The sequence below is a fragment of the Copadichromis virginalis genome, linkage group LG5 (genome assembly GCF_057382275.1).
Source record: "Copadichromis virginalis isolate Kocher_CV1m ecotype Utaka linkage group LG5, C_Virginalis_male_GT1.1, whole genome shotgun sequence".
Lineage (NCBI taxonomy): Eukaryota > Metazoa > Chordata > Actinopteri > Cichliformes > Cichlidae > Copadichromis > Copadichromis virginalis.
Window position 1 is genome coordinate 30,720,697 of NC_140622.1, and position 25,162 is coordinate 30,745,858.

At 45.2% G+C, this 25,162-nt stretch overlaps 1 protein-coding gene across 3 annotated transcripts in view; it reads left to right on the plus strand.

Moving 5' to 3' along the window:
* The first annotated feature begins 12,440 nt into the window (after positions 1–12,440).
* The window catches only part of ccdc71 (coiled-coil domain containing 71), a 28,576-nt gene continuing 15,854 nt past the window's right edge, over positions 12,441–25,162 (plus strand). Inside the window, exon 1 of one of the 3 annotated variants that reach the window (XM_085457296.1) lies at positions 12,441–12,756. The gene's annotated coding sequence lies outside the window, so the exon portion shown is untranslated. Of the gene's footprint in view, positions 12,757–13,179; positions 13,329–25,162 lie in introns of those variants that run through there. The other 2 variants (XM_085457294.1, XM_085457295.1) reach the window with 2 other exon arrangements.

Consider the following 25,162-nt stretch of genomic DNA (forward strand, 5'->3'; position numbering starts at 1 on the left):
TTCAGCGACCAACTCGTCGGCGCAGAGCTCCAGACCGGTATGGAGTGTGGATCACTTAACTTGGTTTACCTACCATGGACAGTTCCAAGTAGGACTGAAGATTCGGTTCAAGTTTAAATCGTTTCAGCCTCCTATACTGTTAGCTACAATGGTTTAAAAGAGTTATATTTTTTTTTTCATTGTTCCAGTGTTTACATTTTTTTTTAAAAAGTATCTGAAGGACCTACGGGGTTATCTACATGCACTTATCCATTTGTATTTGTGCCTTCCTAGATGCTAGGATAAGTTGGTTATTCCCGGTCGCCATGTAATAGTTACAATTGTGTAATTTCTTTTCTACTTAACAGCACTTGAAATGCTTTATTTTGCACATGTATGTACACCTTACTTGAGCCAACCTCTTTGTCACTGAAGTGCACTCGTTGATACTATACCTCACCTTATATGCGGTAATGGCTAACACTTTTATCTCCTGTGGGCTCCAAGTGGTAAAGGGGATTGTGTACCAGTTTTATGCATTACAATGCTGGAGTGGAATTATTGTTTAATTGCCATCCAGAGTGGGGGTAGTGTTGCAGGAATTGCTGTCTTGTGTGTGACTGGGTGCAGTAAGGAGTGTATGTAATGTGTGTGTGAGCATGCGCGTGAAGGAAACGCGGGGAGCGAAAGAGGAAAAAGAGAGTGAGAGAGTGTGTCATGGGTAGAGGGCGACCGGGAGCAGCGTTCTAACGGGCTACAGGCTATGCAGTGTGTTTCCAAAGTGTGCAGTACTGTTATTAAAGCCTCATCTCTTCAGTACTCTCCGGTGCCTCGGCTGATTTCTGTCTGCCTCACTACTCCACAAAAGTGAAGGGAGTTAACCCCGAAGGAGGACAAACTTCGGCCCTGGAGGAAGCATCTCCCCTCGTGTCTCCCGACCACGGTCAGGGGACTGACGGCGAGGAATGGTTAACACAGGGCTCAGACTGTTGGTCCATCCTTCTGTCCTCTTATGACAGAACAATCTTTCCAACCATCAACCCAACAACACTAATCTTGGTTTGGACCCAATCTCCCTGTAGGGAGGAATAAGAGCTTGGAGCGCACACAGTAGTTTTTTGTCAGCTCGCCTATAATCCAGACTTATAGTCACAAGATGGCGGCGCGCACAGACGCAGCGGCTCACTGCTCCTCACATTCGGTGTTTTGTTTTTTACTTTTTCTACGTGTATCTGTGTGGATGTGTGTGTTTTTTATTATTATACATCGAGTCCACCTACAGTCGTCAGGACCTTCTGAGTTTGGGATTACGCTGTGCAAGGAGCATTACATCGGACTACCACCACTTTCACGGCATTCCAGAGGACATAATAAGAGCTCCAGGGTCTCCGTGGTTGGTTCTTCCCAGCGGCAAGACAAAGAGGAAACGTAAACAAAGGAGGCAAAAGCATGGCTGCAGGGCGGGCCCACTAGCTCGGCTAAAGAAACAGCCATTTAAGCCACCGCTTCCGAGTATTTTCCTCTCCAAAGTCAGGTCCATAACCAACAAAATCGACGAACTGAGATTACAAATCGCAGTCAACAAGTGTGTACGGGACAGCAGCATAATATTACTCACAGAGACTTGGCTGCAGCCATCAATTCCGGACTCGGCTATTGAGCTAGCAGGCCGCACGGTCCACCGTCACGACAGGAACGGCCACTCCGGTAAGATCAAAGGAGGGGGTTTATGCATCTAGACCAATGACAGCTGGTGCAAAAACACAAAGACTGTAGACAGCCATTGTTCCCCGGATTTGGAATATTTGACTGTGAAGTGCAGACCTGTCTACATACCTCGCGAGTTTACTGTTGTCATGGTAATGGCCGTGTATGTACTACCCGATGCTAATGCGAACTTGGCCATGGAGGAGCTGCACAAGACAATAAGCAACCAGCAGAACTCTCATCCAGTGCACATTATAGCTGGGGACTTCAACCACGCTGATTTAAGGTCAGTATTCCCCAGATTTGAACAGCATATTAAATGTGCAACGAGGGGGAAAACACATTGGATAAAGCCTACAGCAACATCCAAAAAGGCTACAGAGCAACCCCTCTACCACATCTAGGTTTGTCAGACCACATGTCCATGCTGTTGATCCCTGCATACACTCCCATTAGGAGAAGAGCCCCCCCACTCACAAAAACTGAGAAAACCTGGCCAGAAGGTGCATCACATCAGCTGCAGGACTGTTTTGAAAACACGGACTGGAGCATGTTCGAACATCAGGACCTTGAAGAGCACACAACATCAGTGCTCTCATATATTAACTTCTGTGTCAACAGTGTCACTGTGGACAAACGTCTCCGGGTGTATTCCAACCACAAACCCTGGATGACTAAAGAGGTCCAGGTCCTGCTGAAGCAACGTGACGCCGCTTTTAGATCCGGTGATAGTATGCATTACAGTGCAGCCAGATCTGAGTTGAAAAGAGGCATCAGAGAGGCCAAGGCAGCGTACAAGAGAAGGATCGAAGACCACTTCACCACCAACAACTCACGACAGGTATGGCAGGGAGTTCAGCACTTAACCAACTACAAACCTTGCAATACCATGTTGACTGAGGGTTCAAGGTTCAAGGTTCTTTATTTGTCACATGCATAGTTATACAAGTATAACACACAGTGAAATGTAGCCTGACACACTCCTCGACATGTGCAAAAATTGGGGGGGGGGCTGTAGAGGAAGAACATTATACATATGTATATATATATATACACATATAGTATATACATTGGGTGAATGTGCAGTAGTAGCAGTAGCAGCAAGCAGGTGAATTCTGTACAGTAATATGAATAGACATCTGACTATTTTACAGGATAGACAATATAAACATGTTTAAAATTAAAGGAATTTGAAATGTACATTGTTCCTTGGTTTAGTGTCTGGAAGAGAGTCCTGTCTCAGTCAATTATAGATGATGTGAGATGATGTGAGCGGGCGGGTGTGTGTGTTTAGGGCACGGATGGCTTGGGGATAGAAGCTCCTCTTGAGTCTCTCTGTCCTTGCCCGGAAGATGCGGAACCTTCTAGCAGATTGCAGAAGTTGGAACAGTTTGTTGCCAGGATGGGACGGGTCCTTCAGTATCTGCGCTGCTCTAGTCCGGCATCTCCTGGTGTAGGTGTCCTGAAGCGGGGGGAGAGCAATCCTGCAGCAGCGTTCTGCTGTACGGATCACTCTCTGGAGAGCTTTTTGGTCCTTCACACAGCTGTTCCCAAACCACGATGTCATGTTCTGTGTGAGGATGCTCTCCACAGCGCCTGTATAGAAAATCCTGAGGATCTTTGGAGAGACCCTGAACTTCCTCAGTTGTCGTAGGTGATACAGGCGCTGCCTAGCCTTTTTGGTCTGGACCTGAATGTGGGCAGCCCATGTCAGGTCTGAGGAGATGTGAACACCAAGATACTTGAAGGACTGCACCCTCTCCACTGGAGCTCCATTGATGATAATGGGCTTGTAGTCTCTGTGCTGACCCCTTCTGAAGTCCACCACCAGCTCCTTGGTCTTGCCGACGTTCAGCTGGAGGTGGTTGTCCTGGCACCATGATGCCAGATTCTTCACTTCATCCATGTAGGCCGCCTCATTGTTGTTGGAGATGGCACCCAACACCACTGTGTCGTCAGCAAACTTCACAATGGTATTGGAGCCATGGGTGGCCACACAGTCTGAAGTGTAGAGGGAGTAGAGCAGTGGGGAGAGGACACATCCCTGAGGTGCTCCTGTGTTTATGGTGATGCTGTTGGAGAAGCACCTGCCCACCCTCACTACCTGAGTTCTGCCAGTGAGGAAGTCCAACACCCATGCACACAGACGGCTGTTAAGTCCCAGATCCCTGAGCTTTGTGAACAGTCTGCAGGGCACTATTGTGTTAAACGCTGAACTGTAATCAACAAACAGCATTCGCACATAGTTACCCTGTTTCTTGTCCACGTGGCTGAGAGTGGTGTGTAGGACGTGGGCGATGGCATCCTCTGTGGATCTGTTGGATCTGTAGGCGAACTGCAGCGGATCTGTGGTGTCTGGGATGGAGGAGGAGATGATGTTCTTCAGCAGCCTCTCAAACACCTTCATTACTACCGAGGTCAGTGCAACTGGCCGGTAATCGTTCAGGGATGAGGGTTTGCTGTTCTTGGGCACAGGGATGATGGTGGATCTTTTGAAGCATGTGGGGACCACAGACTTCGCCAGGGACTCGTTGAAGATGTAAGTGAACACACCTGCTAGCTGGTCAGCACAGCAGCGCAGCAGACGGCCGGTGATGCCGTCTGGCCCAGCCGCTTTCCTTGTGTTCACTCTCCTCAAAGCCGCTCGGACGTCATGCTCCGCAATGCTGGTCACCGGTCTCTCGCTGATGACGTCACTGTCCTCGGTAGTCAGGCGGCAGATAGCATTAGCCGCCTGGCTAACCTCGAAACGGGCGTAGAACTGATTCAGCTCGTTGGTGAATGCAGAGTCGGCGTTGATCGGCGCAGTGTCCCTGGCTTTGTAGTCCGTAATGGTGCGTAGTCCGTGCCACATACTCCGTGTGTCCCCCTGGTGGAAGCGGGACTTCACACGTTCCCGGTACCGGCGTTTGGCATCTCTCACCGCACGCTGCACGCTGTATGAGGCCGCTTTGTAGGCGCTCATATCGCCAGTGGCGAGACCCGCGTTGTAGGAGGCAGTCCTGGCGTTTACTGCAGTGCGGATCGATCTGTCCATCCACGGTTTCTGGTTTGGGAATGTGGTGACTCTCACAGTGGGGATAATCTCCTCCGCTAGCATATTGACGAAGCATACTGCTACTTCCGTAAACTCGTTGATGTCGACTGCGCATGCTCTGAACATGTCCCAGTCGACGTCGTTGAGTGCGTCCTGTAGCGTAGCTTCTGATTGGGCAGTCCACCGTTTTACCTTCCTCGCGGTCACGTCTTCCCTCCGTATGCTTTGTTTATACTGGGGAATGAGGAAGATGGCGTTGTGGTCAGACTTCCCAAAAGCCGGGTGTGAGACAGCTTTGTAGCCCTGCTTGTATGGCGTGTAGCAGTGATCCAAAATTCGATCCCCTCTCGTTGGACACAAGACATGCTGGTAAAAGTTTGGCATGACTTGTCTGAGGTTCGCTTTGTTAAAGTCTCCTGCTACAATGAGGGCTGCGCCCGGGTCCTTGTTTTGAAGCGAGCTCAGCACATCATGTAATTCGGACAAAGCCATACCTGTGTCCGCTTGGGGTGGGATGTAGACGCCGTGGCGATGACCGAAGTGAACTCACGGGGCAGATAGAAAGGGCGGCACTTAATGCTCAGGAACTCCAGATGTAGCGAGCAGCCGCTGGAGAGAGTAGAAATGCTCCTGGCATCACACCACTTTCTGTTTACTATGAAACACACTCCTCCACCTTTGGTTTTGTTCAACTCTGCCGTTCTGTCCGCGCGGAGCACAAAGAATGAATCTGATGGAGTTACGGCCTGGTCCGGCACGGTGGGGGTCAGCCATGTCTCCGTGAAGCACAGAATGTTGCAGTCCCTCATGTCACGTTGGAAGGTGACCCTTGCTCTTAGGTCATCGAGCTTGTTCTCCATGGATTGTACATTGGCCAGTAGGATACTGGGCAGTGGTGCGCGATGCGCCTGCTGTCTCAGTCTGTTCCTAATACCAGCGCGTTTCCCCCGGCGCTTCTTTGTTCTGCGCCTCGGATGAGCGGCCCGTCCTTTGTTGTTCTCCGCGCCGCGTAGAATCTCTGGCGGCCAGGAAGGGTCGGGTTTAAAAGTGTCCAAGATTAGATGTGCAACCTTGGCACCGATGTTTACAAGTGATCCGCTGTCGTAAACTATAAGACTAGAGGATTTTGGGATGTAAACCAGAGCAAAAAATAGGTAAAAAACAAGAAAAGTAGATAGTCGGAGCGGAGCGGTCAGGAAAGCGTCTGGACGTGGCCGCGCCATCTTGTTGGGTAATGCGGAGCTTGCGGAGGAGCTGAACCACTTCTTCGCACGCTTTAAGGTGAAGGGACCAGAGGCAGCAGCAGCAAAAACATCGGACAGCAGCAGCAGCCCAAGCCTCATAGTGCAGGAATATGAGGTGAGGCGCACACTGAGGGCAGTGAACCCCAGGAAGGCCGCCGGACCAGATGGGGTAACCGCAAAGATCCTAAAAGAGTGTGCAGACCAGCTGGCTGGGGTCTTCACTAAGATCTTCAACACTTCACTGTCCCAGTCCTGCATCCCGTCGTGCCTAAAGTCAGCCACAATTGTCCCACTGCCAAAACGTACTAACATTAGCAGCCTCAACGACTACCGACCAGTTGCTCTAACACCTGTTATAATGAAGTGCTTCGAGAAACTGGTCCGACGTCACATCATGTCCTGCTTGCCACCCACACTCGACCCGCTCCAGTTCGCATACAGAGCTAACAGATCAACTGAAGATGCCATTGCTACAACGCTCCACACCACCATCTCTCACCTGGAAGTGCAGGGCCGTTACGCCAGGCTGCTCTTTGTTGACTTTAGCTCTGCTTTCAATATGATACTCCCGGACAGACTAATCATTAAACTGCTGGAAATTGGACTTCCTTCTACCACCTGCCGCTGGATCAGAGACTTCCTCTCAGACCGTGTACAGAGAGTTAGAGTGGGGCCTCATCTTTCCTCAGCCCTCAGCCTCAACACCGGCTCTCCACAAAGCTGTGTACTGAGTCCCCTACTGTACACTCTGTACACAGATGACTGTGTTAGTTCCCACCCAGATAACACAGTCATCAAGTTTGCAGATGATACCACCGTGGTGGGGCTCATCTCAGGGGGAGATGAGACGGCATACAGAGCTGAAGTTCAGAGGCTGTCAGATTGGTGTGTAGATAACAACCTGGACCTCAATACCACCAAGACAAAAGAACTGGTAGTTGACTTCAGAAGGAGGAAGTCCGAGCTGCAGCCTGTCAGCATCAATGGGGAGTGCGTGGAAAGGGTCTCCAGTTTCAAGTTTCTGGGTGTGCACATAGACACAGACCTCCAATGGAGCTCTAACACCTCTGCGGTCTTAAAGAAGGCCCAACAGCGTCTCCACTTTCTGAGAATCCTCAGAAAAATGAACCTGAAGAAGGAGCTGCTGACCGTCTTCTACCGCTGCTCCATTGAAAGTGTGCTGACATATTGCATCGGTGTGTGGTTCTCCAGCTGCACCACAGCACACAGAAAGGCACTCCAGAGGGTCATCAATATGGCCCAAAAAATCATTGGACATCCTCTTCCCTCCCTGAAGGACCTGTACATCACTCGCTGTCTCAAGAGGGCACGCAGCATCCTACGGGACTGCACACATCCAGGACGCTGGGTATTTAAGCTGCTGCCGTCTGGCAGGAGGTTCAGGCTGCTGAGGTCCCGAACAAATAGACTCAAGGACAGCTTTTACAACAGGGCAATAGCCCTGATCAATGTAAATAGCTGCCCTGACTGGCTACCTCCCTGGACTTTTTTAGGGGGGAGGTAACAATGTTTAAAATAATAACAATAATAATATTTATATTTATAACAAGGTGCAATAATAATTAATGTGCAATAATAACAGTGTGCAATACAAATACACTTATTCTTCTTTTTTATACTAAGTTAATATACTGTGTTGTGTTGTTTGTTGCGTTGTGATGTGTCATATCGTGTCGTGTTGTGTTATATGTAGTGCCGACGTAGGACAGTTTTCCAATTTCATTGTACTACTGTACTATGTATGACTGTGCAATGACAATAAAGAGTTATCTACTTTCTACTTCAGACGGTAAATAAACTTAGTGGAATGTTTCAGTGTTGCTTTGGTCAACCCCAGCCCTTTTCCACAGGATCTGCCTTCAACCAAAGCCTTCTCTGGTGAGAGGGATGAAGCACAAGGTTTTCTTTCCCAGGTTTACAAAGAAGCTTTGCAGGACCTATGCTTCAGAAAATGGCTAAAATTACTTACATACTGAATCTGAAAGGCAGGACACTGCAGTGCGCTCAAGCACTAATTAATTCCAATGTTGAATTATCCTATGCTGAGTTTATGAATAAGTTCAGATGTGTTTTTGTAAAAAGGACTAGCTCAGATTCCGCAGATATTGCATATTCATCATCCAACAAGGAAAACAAAGTGCTGCAGATTACTCTGTGGATACTCCTCCCTGAGGAGACAGGCAGGGAGGAAACGGTGCTTTGTGGTGCTTTTCTCCATGGCTTCAATGACGACATGGCAAGTGAGTTCGCTGCAAAAGATTTACCCATTCTCTTTATAAACTTGTTTCTATGTTCGTTACGTTGGAAGACCATGTGCGTGAGCATCAACACCGCCGGACCAGCTGGGTCCGTGAACTCTAATCCTATGGAATTTCCACATTCCTTAGAGCGTTTTTTTGCTGAGTAGCAAGCAGGCAGAGAACACATGGCGGTGTCAGATCCAAAGCCCATGCAGGTTGACAGTACTCATTTAACACTCTCAAACACTCTGCACCAATCCTGGCTTAACCCTTGACCTGTGTTTTCCATTTATTGTTGACATCGATGCTTCTGGTTCAGGGGAACCTGCAGTTCTGTTTCAGAGAAAGAATGACAAAATAAATCCATGTGACAGGAACCTAATGTCCCATCTGTCCACCATCATCTCATCGTTGTCGGCACCTTTGGAAATTAGGACCCTACACCACCGGGCAAAACATGTTCCCTCTAAGCCTGAAGGAAAAAAGAAAGAACACACACATGTAAAGGAAGCACTCAAAACGTGCGTCTATCCTAAATGGGCGTTCTTAAAGTCAGCAAAGAGGCACAGAAAAGAAGATCAGACACCAGCGAGGGAGGATAAGAAGGACAGACGCAACAACATTGTCATCCCCTATGTAGCCAGTGTATCAGAAAAACACAGGAGAGTTTTCTCCAAGCATGACATCCCGGTGCATTTCAGACCCAGCAATACGCTCAGACAAAAACTGGTTCACCCAAAAGACAAAACTCCAAAACACAGGCTTAACAATGTGGTGTATGCTGTACAGTGCAGTGAGGAATGCCCAGACCTCTACATTGGAGAGACCAAACAGCCACTTCACAAGCGCATGGCACAACATAGAAGAGCCACCTCCACAGGACAAGACTCAGCTGTCCATCTGCATCTTAAGGATAAAGGACACTCTTTTGAGAATGCCAATGTTCACATGTTGGACAGAGAGGACAGATGATTTGAAAGAGGAGTGAAAGAAGCCATCTATGTCCACTGTGAGCGACCATCTTTGAACAGAGGCGGTGGTTTACGACACCAACTGTCTGCCATCTATAATCCAGTTTTGAGTTCCCTCCCCAGACGCCTTAACACCCACTCACATCCTGGGCCATCTGACTTCAGGAATTCGCATGATAAGGTGGGGCCAGGTTTCACAATGAGCTCACCCGAAACCCTGGCTGATTGGGACCCACACCCAGTTGGTGTTACTATTACTATTGCAGTTCTCTTCTCCTTGCAATAGTGCAACAGTGAGTGGCTTCAACACGATACAGTACTCCTTTAGGAACAGATACTCCCGACCAGTGAAGCATTTGATTCCAAACTGAGTGCAGACAGTATTTAATTCAGCAAGGGGAATGTCAGTGATCCTGGACAGAGCGTCGTGAAATGAATTCCATTGTGTTGAAACAGGTACTATGAGTTTTTTCTTGAAAAAATTATCTACCAACTCTGAAGCAACAGAAGAACGGTTTGCTTTTGTCCACATTGCAGAACACTTTGAAGTTGCACTTCTGTAGATGAATTTTGCCTCATTTGCTTGAAGCCATTTCTCAACATCATGAAAAATTAAGTTCAGTGTGTGTGATGCACACCTTAAGTGTGGAGGGAGAGAAAACTGTCCTTCAGATTCTGTGGAGAGGGTCTGCTCAACATCAGTAAATGTCACCTCTCCATCTTCTTCCGATTCCTCATCAGAGTCTGATTTTTGGAACATTCTAAAAGCTTTGATAAAATTGGACCCGTTGTCTGTCACAGTGGCTGTCACTTTAGAGCTCAGTCCATAAGCCAAATGTACTTGCTCGATTTCATTGCCGATGACATCATATGTGTGTCTCCCTCGAACTCTTTTACATGCTAGCGCTGCATGTCCTTCTACAACAGTAGAAGGATCAATCCAGTGTGTCGTCATTCTGAGAAAACTTTTGTTATGGCTGGTCCAAATGTCAGCAGTCGTGGAAATATATTCCAAACTCTCGAATGTCTCTTTAAGCTCCATTTCCATGTCAGCATAACACTTATCTAAGTAAGTAGAAAACGTTTTTCGATCATGCAGTGCTGCCTTTTTGCCACACACAGGTATTTTGTTTAATATGCACCTAAAAGACGGAGACTCTACATTACGCAGCGGTAGCATCTCTTCCACAACGTAGCCTGCAATCATTTTCTTAAGCTCACCATCAGACACTTTCTGTGTTGCTGAAGTGAAATCAAGTTTCGTCTGCTCAGCAGGAGTTGCCGCGGTGTTATCCATGGATGATGAAGATGGCTCACTCAGAAGGCTTTGTCTGTGCTGCCGTGTCAGGTGCTTCAGCAGATTACTCGTGCTATTGACAGCGGCCGATAATTTTTTCTCCCCAGGACATAGCTTACATATTACCGTAATGTTCTTGTCTGCTTGTTTTAGAAAAGTTAAGTGACGGGAATATTTCCATTTCATAAAACAGGCCCTCGCTTCAGCCGAGTCCGACTGTCCGCTGTAGAATACGACTATGCGGGAAACTGGCGTGAAATGACGTACAGCTGCACTACAGCGATGTTAAAGCGGCAGAGTTTATTTTTACCTTTAGAAGATAAATTATTGAAATTAAATAATGATTTTCAGCGAGTTTAGTTATTTTACAATGTAACGCAAGTACATTGTAAGTAACTGTATTTAAAATACCTAAAAATGAACAGTAATTAGTTACTCTACTTTTTCAGTGGAAAAGTAATTTAAATACAGTAACACCCAACACTGGTGACAAGTGATAATAATAACAACTGTACTGCATTAAAACATTCAAAGCAGGTGGGATATCCAATCTTTAAGGGATGACCTGATGAAACCTGCTTCCTGCTTCACTGTGTTTATATTATGTTAACCATAGCTGTGTGGCTAGCCAACACAGAGCACATCATTATATACCAGCTAGCCCAACTTCAGTAACCCTACAAACGCCACTGCTGTTTAGTTTTCTGTCTTAATTTAGGTCGGAAGTGATTGCAGAGCTGTATGTTTTAATTTTTGCTGTGGCAGTTAAGCTGCCGGATTTTAGGGCTTCATGACCCTCCTTGCTTGGCAAATTTTACTAGCTTAGCTAGTAGTTAGCAAGTATTTGCAGGCAAGTCCATCACTTCCATTGAAACTATGACTGTTCAACGAATTTTTGCCAATTGTTTGGCGAATATACATTTTTCTCAAAGGGATAGACAGTTACTGGGCGATACTGACCATCAAACTCCAGACCACTCTCAACCAGTCTGTGAATACCCATTTTTCACTCATGGTAGCCGTTTCCAGCTGCTCGCAGACCAGTTTCCAGGGGTGTGTGAGTGTGGTGTTATTCACTAATCCCTATGTCATCACCATTATTGTAACACGTTCAACATGGCAGACAAGCTAACATTGCATGGTTGCATGTAATGTTAGCTGTGTCTGGAAAATCTAAATATGACTGTAAATCTTTTTGCAAACACAGATCTCGCCATCTGGTGGCCTTCAGATAGAGTGTAAGTTAAGGAGGTTCTGGAAGCTATGTCCATGTTTTATATGTTTTATAGTGTTTATGGTTGCCACTACATTGATAAATTTGCTCAACTTGCATATATATATATATATATATATATATATATATATATATATAAAAATTCCCCGCTTGCCCCTGCGAGTGGTCCTCTACGATAGGCCTGGGAGCTTGAGGGTCCTGCGCAGTATCTTAGCTGTTCCTAGGACTGCGCTCTTCTGGACAGAGATCTCCGACGTTGTTCCTGGGATCTGCTGGAGCCACTTGCCTAGTTTGGGAGTCACCACACCTAGTGCTCCGATTACCACGGGGACCACTATTACCTTCACCCTCCACATTTTCTCGAGCTCTTCTCTAAGCCCTTGGTGTTTTTCGGGCTTCTCGTGTTCCTTTTTCCTGATGTTGCTGTCATTCGGAACTGCTACATCTATCACTACCACCGTCTTCTTCTGTTTGTCTACCAGCACCATGTCCGGTTGGTTTGCCACCATTTTGTCTGTCTGTGTGTATGTATGTGTATGTGTATATATATATATCTAACGAGAGAGAGAGATACAGATATATAGATATATTCTTTTTATTTATTTTTTGTTAAAATAAAGTAAAATACAGTAGCAGCTTTACTGTTAAACGCCATGCTTGCCCAGAGATTTGTTAGCTACAAAGACAAAAATGGCAATAAGCCCCGCCTACCCGTGACATCAGAGCACAATCAATATTTTGGATTTTGGAGGGGGGGTAGTGTGCGTTCCAGTTAATTGTTGCACTGTGAAATACACTTTTTCTGAGTTTTGTTCAGTTAAACCCGGGATTATTTCCCAGCCGTTTATGCCCGTTCCCCACCCCCACCCCTCGGCGGGGTTAACAGAGCCCGCCCTTCTCTCCCCAGCAGCCTCCGCCTCTCTTCCCTGGTCTGTCATCCACACCGCTGTTGTTGCAGCCATTTTACCGTGGAGCGTCGGCAGGCACAGCGACCACCGGAGGATGCCGAGGGAGCACCGTTAAAAGGTAATTCCGCTTTTTTCACGAGCTCTTTAAATTCAATGGGTAATCTTTACATTTCTGACCGTGCAAATGCGTCGGCTACTGTCTGACGAGTGGAGGCCCAGCCGGCAGGAGGGAGCTCAGGGAGCCTCAACAACTCGTAGCTGCTCAAAGAGAAGAAAGATCGTTGGGAGAATGTTTGGCGAGCGAAGCTTTCTGCTGCCACTTCACATATCCGTGCGAAAAATGGCGACGTCTCCTATGAGACTGCTGAAAGTTGTAATATAAGCTTACATGCGTTGGCTTCGTTTGATCCAAGTTTAAGCGCGCTGTAAAAGCAATGTTTTTGTATAAATTGGACTGACTCACGTTGGCGCATTCGGCAAGGGGGCGCACGAGAGCAACGCGAAGAAGGGGGGAGGGGCTCGAGAGCTTATTTACCCGTCGATATTTCCGTTTAATCATTAACTGGCTAGCCTGTTTTTAAATGTGTTCTGTCACTTTTTACTTAATAGGAACAACATTTTTGAGCTTCTTTATTCATTCTAATTAATTAAACATGACTTTAAGTCCATTAGTGTACTGTTGAAAATAAGGTAAGGCTAGCTGAACTTTTTGTTTGGGGCAAGTCACGCCCATCACCCAGCAATCCGATTGTTAAGTGATGACGTGACGAATCCTACTTCCGGGTCTAAAGTAGTCTGCGTTTAATATGGCTTTTGTGTTGTTAACATGTTTAATGTTATGTATTTTCTTCTATTTAATCTCAAAAAGCTCCTAAAACAGTCAGTGATCACTGTTGACCTCCCTCGGCTTTTATTACCGCTAATCATTTATTTAAGCTCAGTTTTTAAAACCTTAGGATGTAACTACAGCCCATCCCATGCAGTAGTATATGAATGACTAACCTCGTATTGTGGATGGATTATCTCAGTTGTTCTCCTGGCTGAAGTTTGGTCCTTTTATAGCATCCTGCCATGCGATTACATTTGTTCCTGACCACCGAGAACACTCACGTTAACTTTTATGGAGTGGAAAAAAAGTTAGCTTGTTTATATTATGCTAACATAGCTGTGTCGCTAGCGGTCACGTAGCACATCGTTATATACCAGCTAGCCCAACTTCAGTAACCCTACAAACGGCACTGCTGTTTAGTTTTCTGTCTTCATTTATGCTGGAAGTGATAACAGAGCTGTACGTTTTAATTTGTTTCCAAAACCCCGCAGTCAGGACATGCTATATTGTATTTAGATAGAAGCTAGCAAGCTAACTCCCTGCTAACTTCTAACTCCGTTAAATGTCATGAATTCCGTTTTCATGGATGCCTGGATGTTAAACTCAATTGTTACACCTGGTAGAGCAGAACGCTGATCATTTTATTAAAGATGAAAGACTTTAGACAGTTTTTCAACTCTCAGTAATGCCATAGTGATCGTTTGATATATGGACCTGCAGCGGAGTTTAGGTCCAGACACGGCTAGTGACGTCAGACTGAACAACCGGATAAGTTTGGAGCGTTGTCAGTTTCATATTGCTAGCATTCATTTATAGTTTCTTGTACTCATTTTCCTTTTTAGGCTTACAAAAGTGTGTTCATGCCAAACAGAAAGTAACTTAAGCTTCATGTTACATCTACTGTTTGTAAAAACCTTAAGATATTTGTTTCGAGCAGCTGGTGGGAGGTGAAGTAGGACTCCTGCTAGGTGGAATCAAGTTGCAGAGCAATGACACAAGTTCGTACACAAATGTTCAGTTTAACTTCTTTGTTGTTGGGTTTTTTTGTGCTCATTAAGTCTACGCTTTAAGTACATCATAACCACAAAGCTCTCAGAAATCCTACGTTGTAACCTGACATGCATCTACACATTACATTGCCCCAACCCGCAACTATTATGATTGGTCTTCTCAGTACTGTTGATTCCTCATTTGTTCTTCTGGTGATTTTATGTCACCACTTTTAGATTTTTATTTTATTTTATTTCTTCAGTAAAAGAATACAAATGTCTGCCTCGACAGAAAGGCTCTGATAGTAGCAAATTCTTGAAGGCTGGTTGCCAAAACTAGCTAAAATGTTTGCAGGGAATGTTGAAAGTGGAAAAATTTGAGCAGTGAATATAAATATATTTTCTTTAGAAAAATATTAAAACCTGACCACAGCAAAGAGTGGGCCTCTTCGTCCGGGTTAGGTATTTAAAAACATCTTGGTGAGTGTTAGGATTAAAACTACTCTGAATTAGGATGTTGTTGTTTGGGTTAAAATACTGTCGTCACTACTTGGTGTTGGGAGCTTCCTTTTTTTTTTTTTTTTTTTTTCATAAATAGAGGCGAGATTTCAAGGAAAAATACAGTTCAGTTTTTAATGGGAATTGTTTGACAATTGTGTTAGGTTGGTATCATGCTAGCTTTACAGAATGAAGTTTGGATTGGACTTAGCTTTTGTTTTTTGAAGGAGTTCCACACAACGCTAGCTGTGTGGTCACTTCAGCACACACGGCACTTGAACGAGCCCTTTTCCACTGACTCGGGTCAGCTTCACATGACTCAACTTGGTTTTTAGTGTTTTCCTTTAGGATGTACTATTTGGTACATGGTACTTTTGTAATACCTACTCTGCTGGGATTCCAAATGATCTGAGGTAATCCAAAAGTCAGTTGACTGCCGATTTGGTACATGGTGGCAGCATGTGAGCCATGAGCGTGACTGCGTTACAAAAATCAAAAGCATTATTTTGCAAACCTGGCAATGAGGGGACTGACTACACAACAAAACAAAAACTGTGGTCACTGTCTGACAAAAAGCCATACAACTAGCAGCAGAATTGCCTCGATGTCCTTTATTGCTGTACTGTTCATGTCGCATAAAAATGACATTGCAGGACTTTAGGTTGCATATATAATGACCTCACAAGCATAATTACAGGGTTCGTACGGGTGCTTGAAATCCTTGAAAATGCTTGAATTTTAATGTTGTCTTTTCAAGGTTTGGAAAGTGCTTGAATTTCAGATGTGGTGATTAAAAGTGCTTGAAAGTGTAACTGTATTTCATTCACCACAAATAACTATCTGAATAGTTTTCTTGTCAGATAGAGAACTAAAATGAGTCGCAAAATGTAAAAGCAACATATCTCCGCCTGGGCTGCCTTACGTCAGTTTCAATGTGTGACCCCGCCCCTCCCTCGGCCAGTTGGTGATGAGTGCGCTAACATACCTGTAGGTCGCTGTTTTAATGAGTGTTTGATGGAAAACGACAATGGCGGAGTTTGTGCTCTCTAGTCGCATGATAGGTGAGTCCTAGTAAATAATTTTCCAGTACGTGTACGTTACACATGCTATTTTTTTAAAATTATGATTATTATTTTGCTAGCTATCAAACTCACTGGGGAAATGATTGAAATGCACTGAGTGATGCAGTATGGCAGCGCTATTATGAAATATGCTGTGAACTTAGCTAACATTACTTAGCAGTAATGTGAGTTAATTTACTCAAGTGAAAGCTTTAAACATTAGCCCGATACATAACTAGCCAACTTAAGGCTTTCTGATTAACCCTTTGGGGTTGACAGACCCAGAGTCTCCATTTCAACTTGGGTTGAATGTGCGGACTTCAAACTATATACCAGTTTTTAAATTATGTTGATAGGCCACGTAAAACCGATGTGTTTTTTTTTTTTTCTGAATAAAACAGTGGCGTTTACTCCGGGAAGAAACGGTTAAAACTCAGTTTTCTAAGGAGAGTGCTAGAAAACACGCTTTGCTTGTGAGTGAAAAAAGAAAAAACACTCCTTCCATATTGGTGGAAAAATGTACCATGTCGACCAATCAAAAAATGATATTGCAACATGTGGCATTTGGTTATTTGGGAAGAGGGGGAAGTTTTAGGAGTGACCGGCGAGAGAGAGAGCGAGCGAGTGAGTGAAAGAGAGAGTTTTGATACATGAGAGATTTGTGACGTTTATCGTGTTTGGAGTCTCAAGTTAGTGTGTTGTCTTGTGTAGTTAGTGTGTAGTGTAGGCGTTGTTTTGTTTTGTGTGTCAGTTCTACTAGTGAATGTCACAATTGCTGCAAAAAAGCCACCAAAGGCAGATTGCAGTGTAAATGCTGAGTGACACACCTGCTGTCAGACCTGCAGGTTTATCCCTGTGCTGTTCTCATCTGTTTTATAGTGGACACAAACTATTTTTTGGAGTTGCATAAATAATTTGTGTGCCTTCTTATTTGATGCAGAACACTTGATTGTTCTCTAAATAGTTTTAAATGGTTATATAAAAAAACGTCTGAGCCTTGGCTGCATTTTTAGGTAAATAGTACCATATAACTTTGTTGTTTGCAAAGCTTGTGCATATTTTTTTTTAAATGTACAATTTCTATTTGCATTACAAGTTATGAAAATGATTCGTTAAACATGGCTGTGGTTTTTACAGTCTAAAATATCACTTTCTACTCGTATTTTAAATTTTGTCTGAATTTAGATAAATTGTGCTGATACAGTTTGTCAAAATGAGAAAATAACAGATTGGCAAGATGAACAGGTGAAATATAGAGGCCAAATCAAAAGTAGTCAAAAACAGCCAATTATACCCTGGACTCCAGAGGGTTAGAGGCTAAAAGCAAAGTTGTCACCAAGTACTGTTTATATTTGTGTGTATTGCTGCAGCTTTTTTGAGTATTAACTTGGTGCTTTTGGGTGAAGTGATGGTAATATGAGGGAGCGATCCATATGGTCACAAAGAATAGCCACTTGTTTCTGTGCTACCAAAGTTCCCCGGCTTTCATTCTAAATGTGTTTATCGTCAGCACCTACACATTAAACTACTTAAACATTATAAATGTCTTCAAGCTCACACTGAGGCCTGTGGGGCACTATCCAGCACTGAGACTGTAGACACATTTATGTGTTTTTGTATATGAATATTTCATACTTTAAGGTAGGGGTGGGTGATATAAACGATATACAATAGAAACGATATAAAGTTGGCCAACAATAGAGCGGTATAGTCATAATCTCTATCGCGATAGTGCATGTTGATGATGTCATCAAGCTGCGCCTGTTTTGGTCGAAAGCATCGCAGTGGCTCCAACCATTATCATCTGCAAATTATGCCAACAGTCATAGCAAAGAGATGAAGCACTTTTGAAATATGGGGAAAGCCAAAAACTGCGCTTCCTCCACTTCCGTAACATTGACACATTAATCTTGAATTCTCTCGCAGCAGTTCTATTCCCATGTTGTTGCAGTATATTAATAACTAATCTTGTATTGTGGATGAATGATCTCAGTTGTTCTCCTGACTGAAGTTTGCCCCGTGTATAGCATCCTGCTATGCGATTGCATTTGTCCCTAACCACCAAAATCCCTCACGTTAACTTTTATCGAGTGGAAAAAAAAGTTGGTGTTCATCCTCTAGCTTCACTGTGCTAATGTTATGCTAACATAGCTGTGTCGCTAGCAATCACGTAGCACAACATTATATACCAGGTAGTCCAACTTCAGTAACCCTGCAAACGTCACTGCTGTTTAGTTTTTCTGTCTTCATTTATATCGGAAGTGGTAGCAGAGCTGTACGTTTTAATTAGTTTCAAAAATCTCTCAGTCAGAACATGGTATGTCATGTTTAGGTGGAAACTAGTGAGCTAACTTCCTGCTAACTTCTAACTCCGTTAAATTTAATAACTTCTGTTTTCATGGATGCTTGGATGTTAAACTTAATTGTTACACCTGGTAAAGCAGCAACGCTGATGATTTTATTGAAGATTAAAGAATTTAGACAGTTTTTAACTCTGTGTTCGTTTGACTTTGGGACCTGAAGCAGACGGAGTTTTGGACCCAGATTATAGTGATGGGATTTCCGGCTCTTTTTAGAGAACCGGCTCTTTTGGCTTGGCTCTTTAGGTTGTTTTGTTGATTTAATTAATTTATTATTAACAATAATATAAAATTATGCACAAAAGGAATTACTAATGTAAAAAAAGTGGTTTTATTTATATATGTTTATATATAAATATGTGGTGGCCCCTAGAGACAAAGCACGTACAAACTCCAAAACACTTTTTTTTTTTTTTTTTTTTAGTATTTTATTTGTTCCTGAGTAAATCGGTTTGGCTGAGATTAAAGTTATAGTTTTTACATCCATCCATCTTCATCCGCTTTATCCGAGGCCGGGTCGCGGGGGCAGCAGCCTAAGCAAAGAGGCCCAGACCTCCCTCTCCCCAGCCGCCTCCTCCACCTTATCCGGGGGAATACCAAAGCGTTCCCAGGCCAGCCGAGAGATATAATCTCTCCAGCGTGTCCTGGGTCTGCCCCGGGGCCTCCTCCCGGTGGGACATGCCTGGAACACCTCACCCAGGAGGCGCCCAGGGGGCATCCTTGTCAGATGCCCGAACCACCTCAGCTGGCTCCTTTTGATGTGGAGCAGCAGCTGCTCTACTCTGAGCCCCTCCCGGATGGCCGAACTTCTCACCCTATCTCTAAGGGAGAGGCCAGCCACCCTTCGGAGGAAGCTCATTTCTGCCGCTTGAATCCGCGATCTCGTTCTTTCGGTCACTACCCACAGCTCGTGGCCATAGGTGAGGGTAGGGACATAGATCAACCGGTAAATTGAGAGCTTCGCTTTTACACTCGGCTCCCTCTTCACCACGATGGACCGGTGCAGCGTCTGCATTACTGCAGCTGCAGCCCCAATCCGTCTGTCGATCTCCAGCTCCCTTCTCCCATCACTCGCGAACAAGACCCCGAGATACTTGAACTCCTCCACTTGGGGCAGGAACTCATCCCCGACCCGGAGTGGGCACTCCACCCTTTTCCGGCTGAGAACCATGGCCTCAGATTTGGAGGTGCTGATCCTCATTCCCGCTGCTTCACACTCTGCTGCGAACCATTCCAGTGCGAGGCCCTCACCCGATGAAGCCAACAGAACCACATCATCTGCAAAAATCAGAGATGAGATTCTGAGGCCACCAAAGCGAAAGCCCTCCGCCACTTGGCTGCGCCTAGAAATCCTGTCCATAAAAATTATGAACAGAACCGGAGACAAAGGGCAGCCCTGGCGGAGCCCATCACCCACCGGGAACATATAGTTTTTACACAGCTGAATAAACGTCAAGCAGACAACTGATTATTAGAAGTGTGAGATGCTCTAGAATATACTCTGGTGTCCCGTTATATTTTAGATAGCAAGGAGTTTATTAAACTTCACCGAAACGATCTGCAAATTTCATTAAAATGTAATAAACTATCATCTTGTCTTTATTTTTAGTTAGCACATACCTTAAACACTTAAAGCTGTAAGCTAATGATAGTTATATAAGAGCAGATGCATGCTGGTGCAATAAGCTGTACATTTTACGTCCAATGGATGCATGATCTGATTAGTCAACTAATCGCAAAAATAATCGGTGACTAGTCGACTATCAAAATAATCGTTTGTGGCAGCCCTAATTGTCACACATCCCTGAGTGCATCTTGAGTTACAGCTGGTGTATAGGTGACTTACAATGCAAGGCATATAAGCTAATTTGAATTCACTAAGACTCAAGATTTCTTGTTACAGGACTATGGGATTATAGTTCTCTGGCTTTTCTGTGTTGTGCAACCTGGATAAATATGTTTTAACAAACGGAGTCTAGTGATGTTGGGGAAAAAAAAAACTAGTAAAGGATTAATAGTTCTTTCACCTTTTGATGTTTAAGCAAAATTTCTACCACTTGTTATTTGATCTATAAAATATTTAGGTGCTTTCCAAAACCTTTCATGTTAGTGAGCTGCACAGAGTTAAAATTTTGTCTGGAAATATTTGGACAGAGACAATTGCCATAATTCTGCTGTATTACCAAGCATTGAGTTGTCTTCTTTGTAATTATACTTCTTCTACTTACCCTAACTGTTCTCAGTTTCTTGTTTTGTTTTAGGTTTTTTGTTTTAAGGCGTACTGTGTCCGGTTGCTTCAATAATTGGCATTGTGTGCTTCAGATCATGAGCCAATAGTTTGAATCTTGTAGTGAGTCTTATGCATTTTCTCCAAACGTCCTCCATTCATAACAGACTTGGATGACGGCCTGATTCGTGCAGTCTCCTCTGAACAGTTGATGTAGAGATGTGTCTGCTGCTAGAACTCTGTGTGGCACTTATCTGTGCTCTAATCTTAGGTGCTGTTAACTTCGGATTTCTGAGGCTGGTGACTTAGATTATTTTTATCCTCAGCAGCAGAGGTGACTCGTCGTTAATAAATGCTAAAAAGAGACCAAGAAAGAATCAGAATCAGAATCAGAAAGGGGTTTATTGCCAAATGTTGAGCAGGTTTACAACATTAGGAAATTGCTGCGGTGCTTCAGTGCAAACATAGTGTCATAAATAGCACTTAAATAGACATGAAAAAATAAAAGTAAGGATAAGAATTAAAAGTGCTACGTAGAAAGATATGTGCATGAGCTATGCATGAGATATATACATGAGAATAAGAATTAAGAGTGCTACGTTGAAAGATATATACATGAGTGCAGGTGGTGATCAGTGCCAATCATGGAATGATGCAGTGAACACAGCGTAGGGTCATGTGTTAGTAGCGGGAACAGTCATATGGTTATTGTTCATGTGTCCAACAGCAGAGGGGAAGAAACTGTTCTTATGGCGAGAGGTTCTGGTGCGAATGGACCGGAGCCTCCTGCCTGAGGGGAGCAGGTCAAACAGACTGTGTCCAGGGTGAGAAGGGTCAGCTGAGATCCGAGCTGCACGCCGCAATGTCCTGGAGGTGTACAGGTCCTGCAAAGATGGGAGTCTGCAGCCAATCACCTTCTCAGCAGAGCGCACAACACGCTGCAGTCTCTGTTTGTCCCTGATAGTGGCTCCAGCGTACCACACGGTGATGGAGGAGGTGAGGATGGACTCGATGATTGCAGTGTAGAACTGCATCATCGTCCGTGTTGGCAGGTTGAATTTCTTCAGCTGCCTCAGGAAGTACATCCTCTGCTGGGCTTTCTTGATGACGGAGGTGATGGTGGGCTCCCACTTCAGGTCCTGGGTGATGGTGGTACCCAGGAAGCGGAATGAGTCCACAGAGGTGATGGGGGTGTCAGTCAGGATGATGGGGGGGGAGTGGGGCTGTGTGCTTCCTGAAGTCCACAATAATCTCCACTGTCTTCTGGGCATTCAGCACCAGGTTGTTGTGGCTGCACCAGGACACCAGACGTTCAACCTCCCTCCTGTAGGCAGACTCATCCCCGTCCGAGATGAGTCCAATAACGGTGGTGTCATCTGCAAACTTGATTAGCTTGACAGACTGGTGGGTGGAGGTGCAGCAGTTGGTGTACAGGGAGAAGAGCAGAGGAGAAAGAACACAGCCCTGAGGGGAGCCGGTGCTGATGGTCCGGGAGTCCGAGACATTCTTTCCCAGCCTCACATGCTGCTTCCTGTCCGTCAGGAAGTCAGTGATCCACCGGCAGATGGGGTCAGGCACATTCATCTGGGAAAGCTTGTCTCGGAGATGGTCTGGAAGGATGGTGTTGAAGGCAGAGCTGAAGTCCACAAACAGGATCCTGGCGTAGGTTCCTGGGAAGTCCAGATGCTGCAGGATGAAGTGTAGGGCCATGTTGATGGCGTCGTCTACAGACCTGTTGGCTCTATATGCAAACTGCAGGGGGTCCAGGAGGGGGGCCGTGAGGGTCCTGAGATGGGAGAGAACTAGGCGCTCAAAAGACTTCATGACCACAGATGTCAGAGCCACGGGTCTGTAGTCATTTAGTCCAGTGATCCTAGGTTTCTTGGGGACAGGGATTATGGTGGAGGACTTGAAGCAGGCAGGCACATGACATGCCTGCAGTGAGGAGTTGAAAATGCCAGAAAACACTGGGGCCAGCTCGTTTGCACAGTGTCTGAGGGTGGCAGGAGACACGCCGTCTGGGCCGGGAGCTTTCCGAGCATTCAGGTTCTTAAGCTGCTTCCTCACATCTGCTTCATGAATATGAAGAGTTGTGGTGGGAGGAGGTGGTGTGAAATCCTCTTTTGTGTGGGGTGAGGAGGGGGGTGTTGTAGGTGAACAGTTTGAAGGTGGTGATGGCTCTATGGAGGGGGGAGAGGTGGGGGAATTAGTGTCCAAAGTGCCTCTATTGTTGGGGCCGTTGGAGGTGTGAAGGCTGCCTGATGGCTCGTCAAAACGGCAGTAGAAGTCGTTAAGGGTGTTGGCTAAGAGCAAGTCATCAGTGGAGTGGGGGGTTTTAGGCTTGTAGTTTGTAATATTCCTAAAACCTTTCCACACAGAGGCCGAGTCATTCTCTGAGATCTGCTGCTGCATCTTCTCAGAGTGCTGATGTTTAGCAATGTCCACTTCTTTAGTGAACCTGTACTTGGCCTCTCTGTAGCAGTCCCTGTCTCCGCTTCTGAACGCCTTTCTCTTTTCCAGCCACAGCTTTTTGAGTTTAGGAGTAAACCAGGGTTTGTCATTGTTATAACTCACCCTGGTGCGTGATGGCACAATGCTGTCCTCACAGAAGTGGATATAGGAGGTGACAGTGTCCGTAAACTCGTCCAAGCTGTTAGAAGCAGCCTTCAATGTGTCCCAGTCTGTGGTCTCCAAACACGTGCGAAGCTCCTCCACAGCCTCGTTGCTCCACAGTTTTTTAGTCCTCACGACAGGTTTGGAGAGCTTCAGCCTCTGTCTGTACGCGGGGATTAGGTGGATCATGACGTGGTCAGAAAGTCCGAGTGAAGCGCGGGGCACCGCGCGATAGGCCCCGCTGATCGTGCTGTAACAGTGGTCCAATGTCCTCTCCTCTCTGGTCGGGCATTTAATATACTGCTTATATTTCGGAAGCTCATGGCTCAGATTGGCTTTGTTAAAGTCCCCAAGAGCAATGATGAGAGTGTCCGGGAATGTCCGCTCCGTGTGGAGAATCTGCTCCGCGAGTGCGCACTGAGCTGCCTGCGCATCTGCGTCTGGCGGGATGTAAACAGCGGCCAGGATGAATGAAGCAAACTCCCGCGGAGAATAAAACGGTTTGCAGTGGATAAAAAGATATTCCAGAGAGGAAGAGCAGTGCTGAGCAATCACTGTCACATCTGTGCACCAGCCACTATTGATGTAGAAGCAGAGACCTCCACCTTTGGACTTACCGGAGAGAGCGGCCTGCCGGTCCGCGCGCAGCAGATGGAAGCCCTCCAGCTTGAGCGCGCAGTCTGGGATGTTCTCACTGAGCCACGACTAAAACATAAGACACAGGAGGAGGCAAAGTCTCTGTTCATGCTTCTCATCAGGGCCAGTTCGTCTATCTTATTCCCGAGTGAGCGTACATTGGAAAGGAAGAGCAGTTCGCAGTCCGCGTCTCCTCAAACGCACGAGTGCGCCGGCTCGCTTCCCTCTCTTTCGGTGTCTCCCTTTCCTGGTCAGAGTCAGCAGTAAATCTGCCGTAGATGCGACAAATATTGGAAATAAATCCACAGGCGTTGTAGTCCTGTAGTTAAGGAGCTCTTCTCTGGTGTACGAGTATCCAGAGGAGTGCCCAGACACAGAAGAAATGCACAAAAACAAAAGTAACGCACTGAAGCACCAGGGCGACCATACGCGGCGCCATCTTTGACTGAAAAAAAAAAAGGGGTGTTGATGTGTCAGACAGGTGTTGTTCAGTGATCTTGCCTGGAAAAAAAACATGTATTTCAGTTCAAGTCAACCCCATAATAATAATAATTGTTATTGTTATTGTTATTATTGTTATTATTATTGGAGGGTTTTTGGTTTTCTGAGAATGGGTTAGGGTCCTCCATCCTAATGTACAAAAGGCTTGAAATTCAAATTTCAAAATCGGAGGATACATCAAAAGGCTGAGTTCACAACAAATCTTCAGTCAGAGTATCTTTTATCATTCCTCTCAATTCAAACAAATTGTATTTATATGGTGCTAAATAACCACAGCAGTTGCCTCAGCGTAGGGCTGTGCGATATGACCACAATCTTATATCCCGATATAAGAATTCTATCGTCCCAATAACGAAATGAATCACAAAAATGTAACATTTTCTGTAAATTCTGTGACTCTCGGGCAGCTGGTCTTGTGTAAAGTGTTTCCAGCTGCGCGTCATGTAGCTGGAGTCAAGTGTTTTAAACGATGCATGAAACTATACATTTTTAGACATAAGTTGTAACAGCCGCCGTTTTCTTTGTGTATTTATTACACTGCGTGCTGCGGGGAAAAGCCTGTTCTAACTTTTGAGTCTAAGGTTTATTTTTTAGCACCTGGCGGCTCCTTTTTACTTCTCATCCGTAAATAATCTGCTCTTTCACGTGATTTAGTTTATTTTGAAAAGTCTCAACAGGCTCTTGAGCTTTATTGTGAAAGGTTTATGTGGAACATAAACAACCGGATACGCGATGGTGTTACCGTCGTTGTTGCTAACCGCAATGCATAAAAACAGGTGCTTGTCCGTCTGTAGTGTGGTTATATAAAAT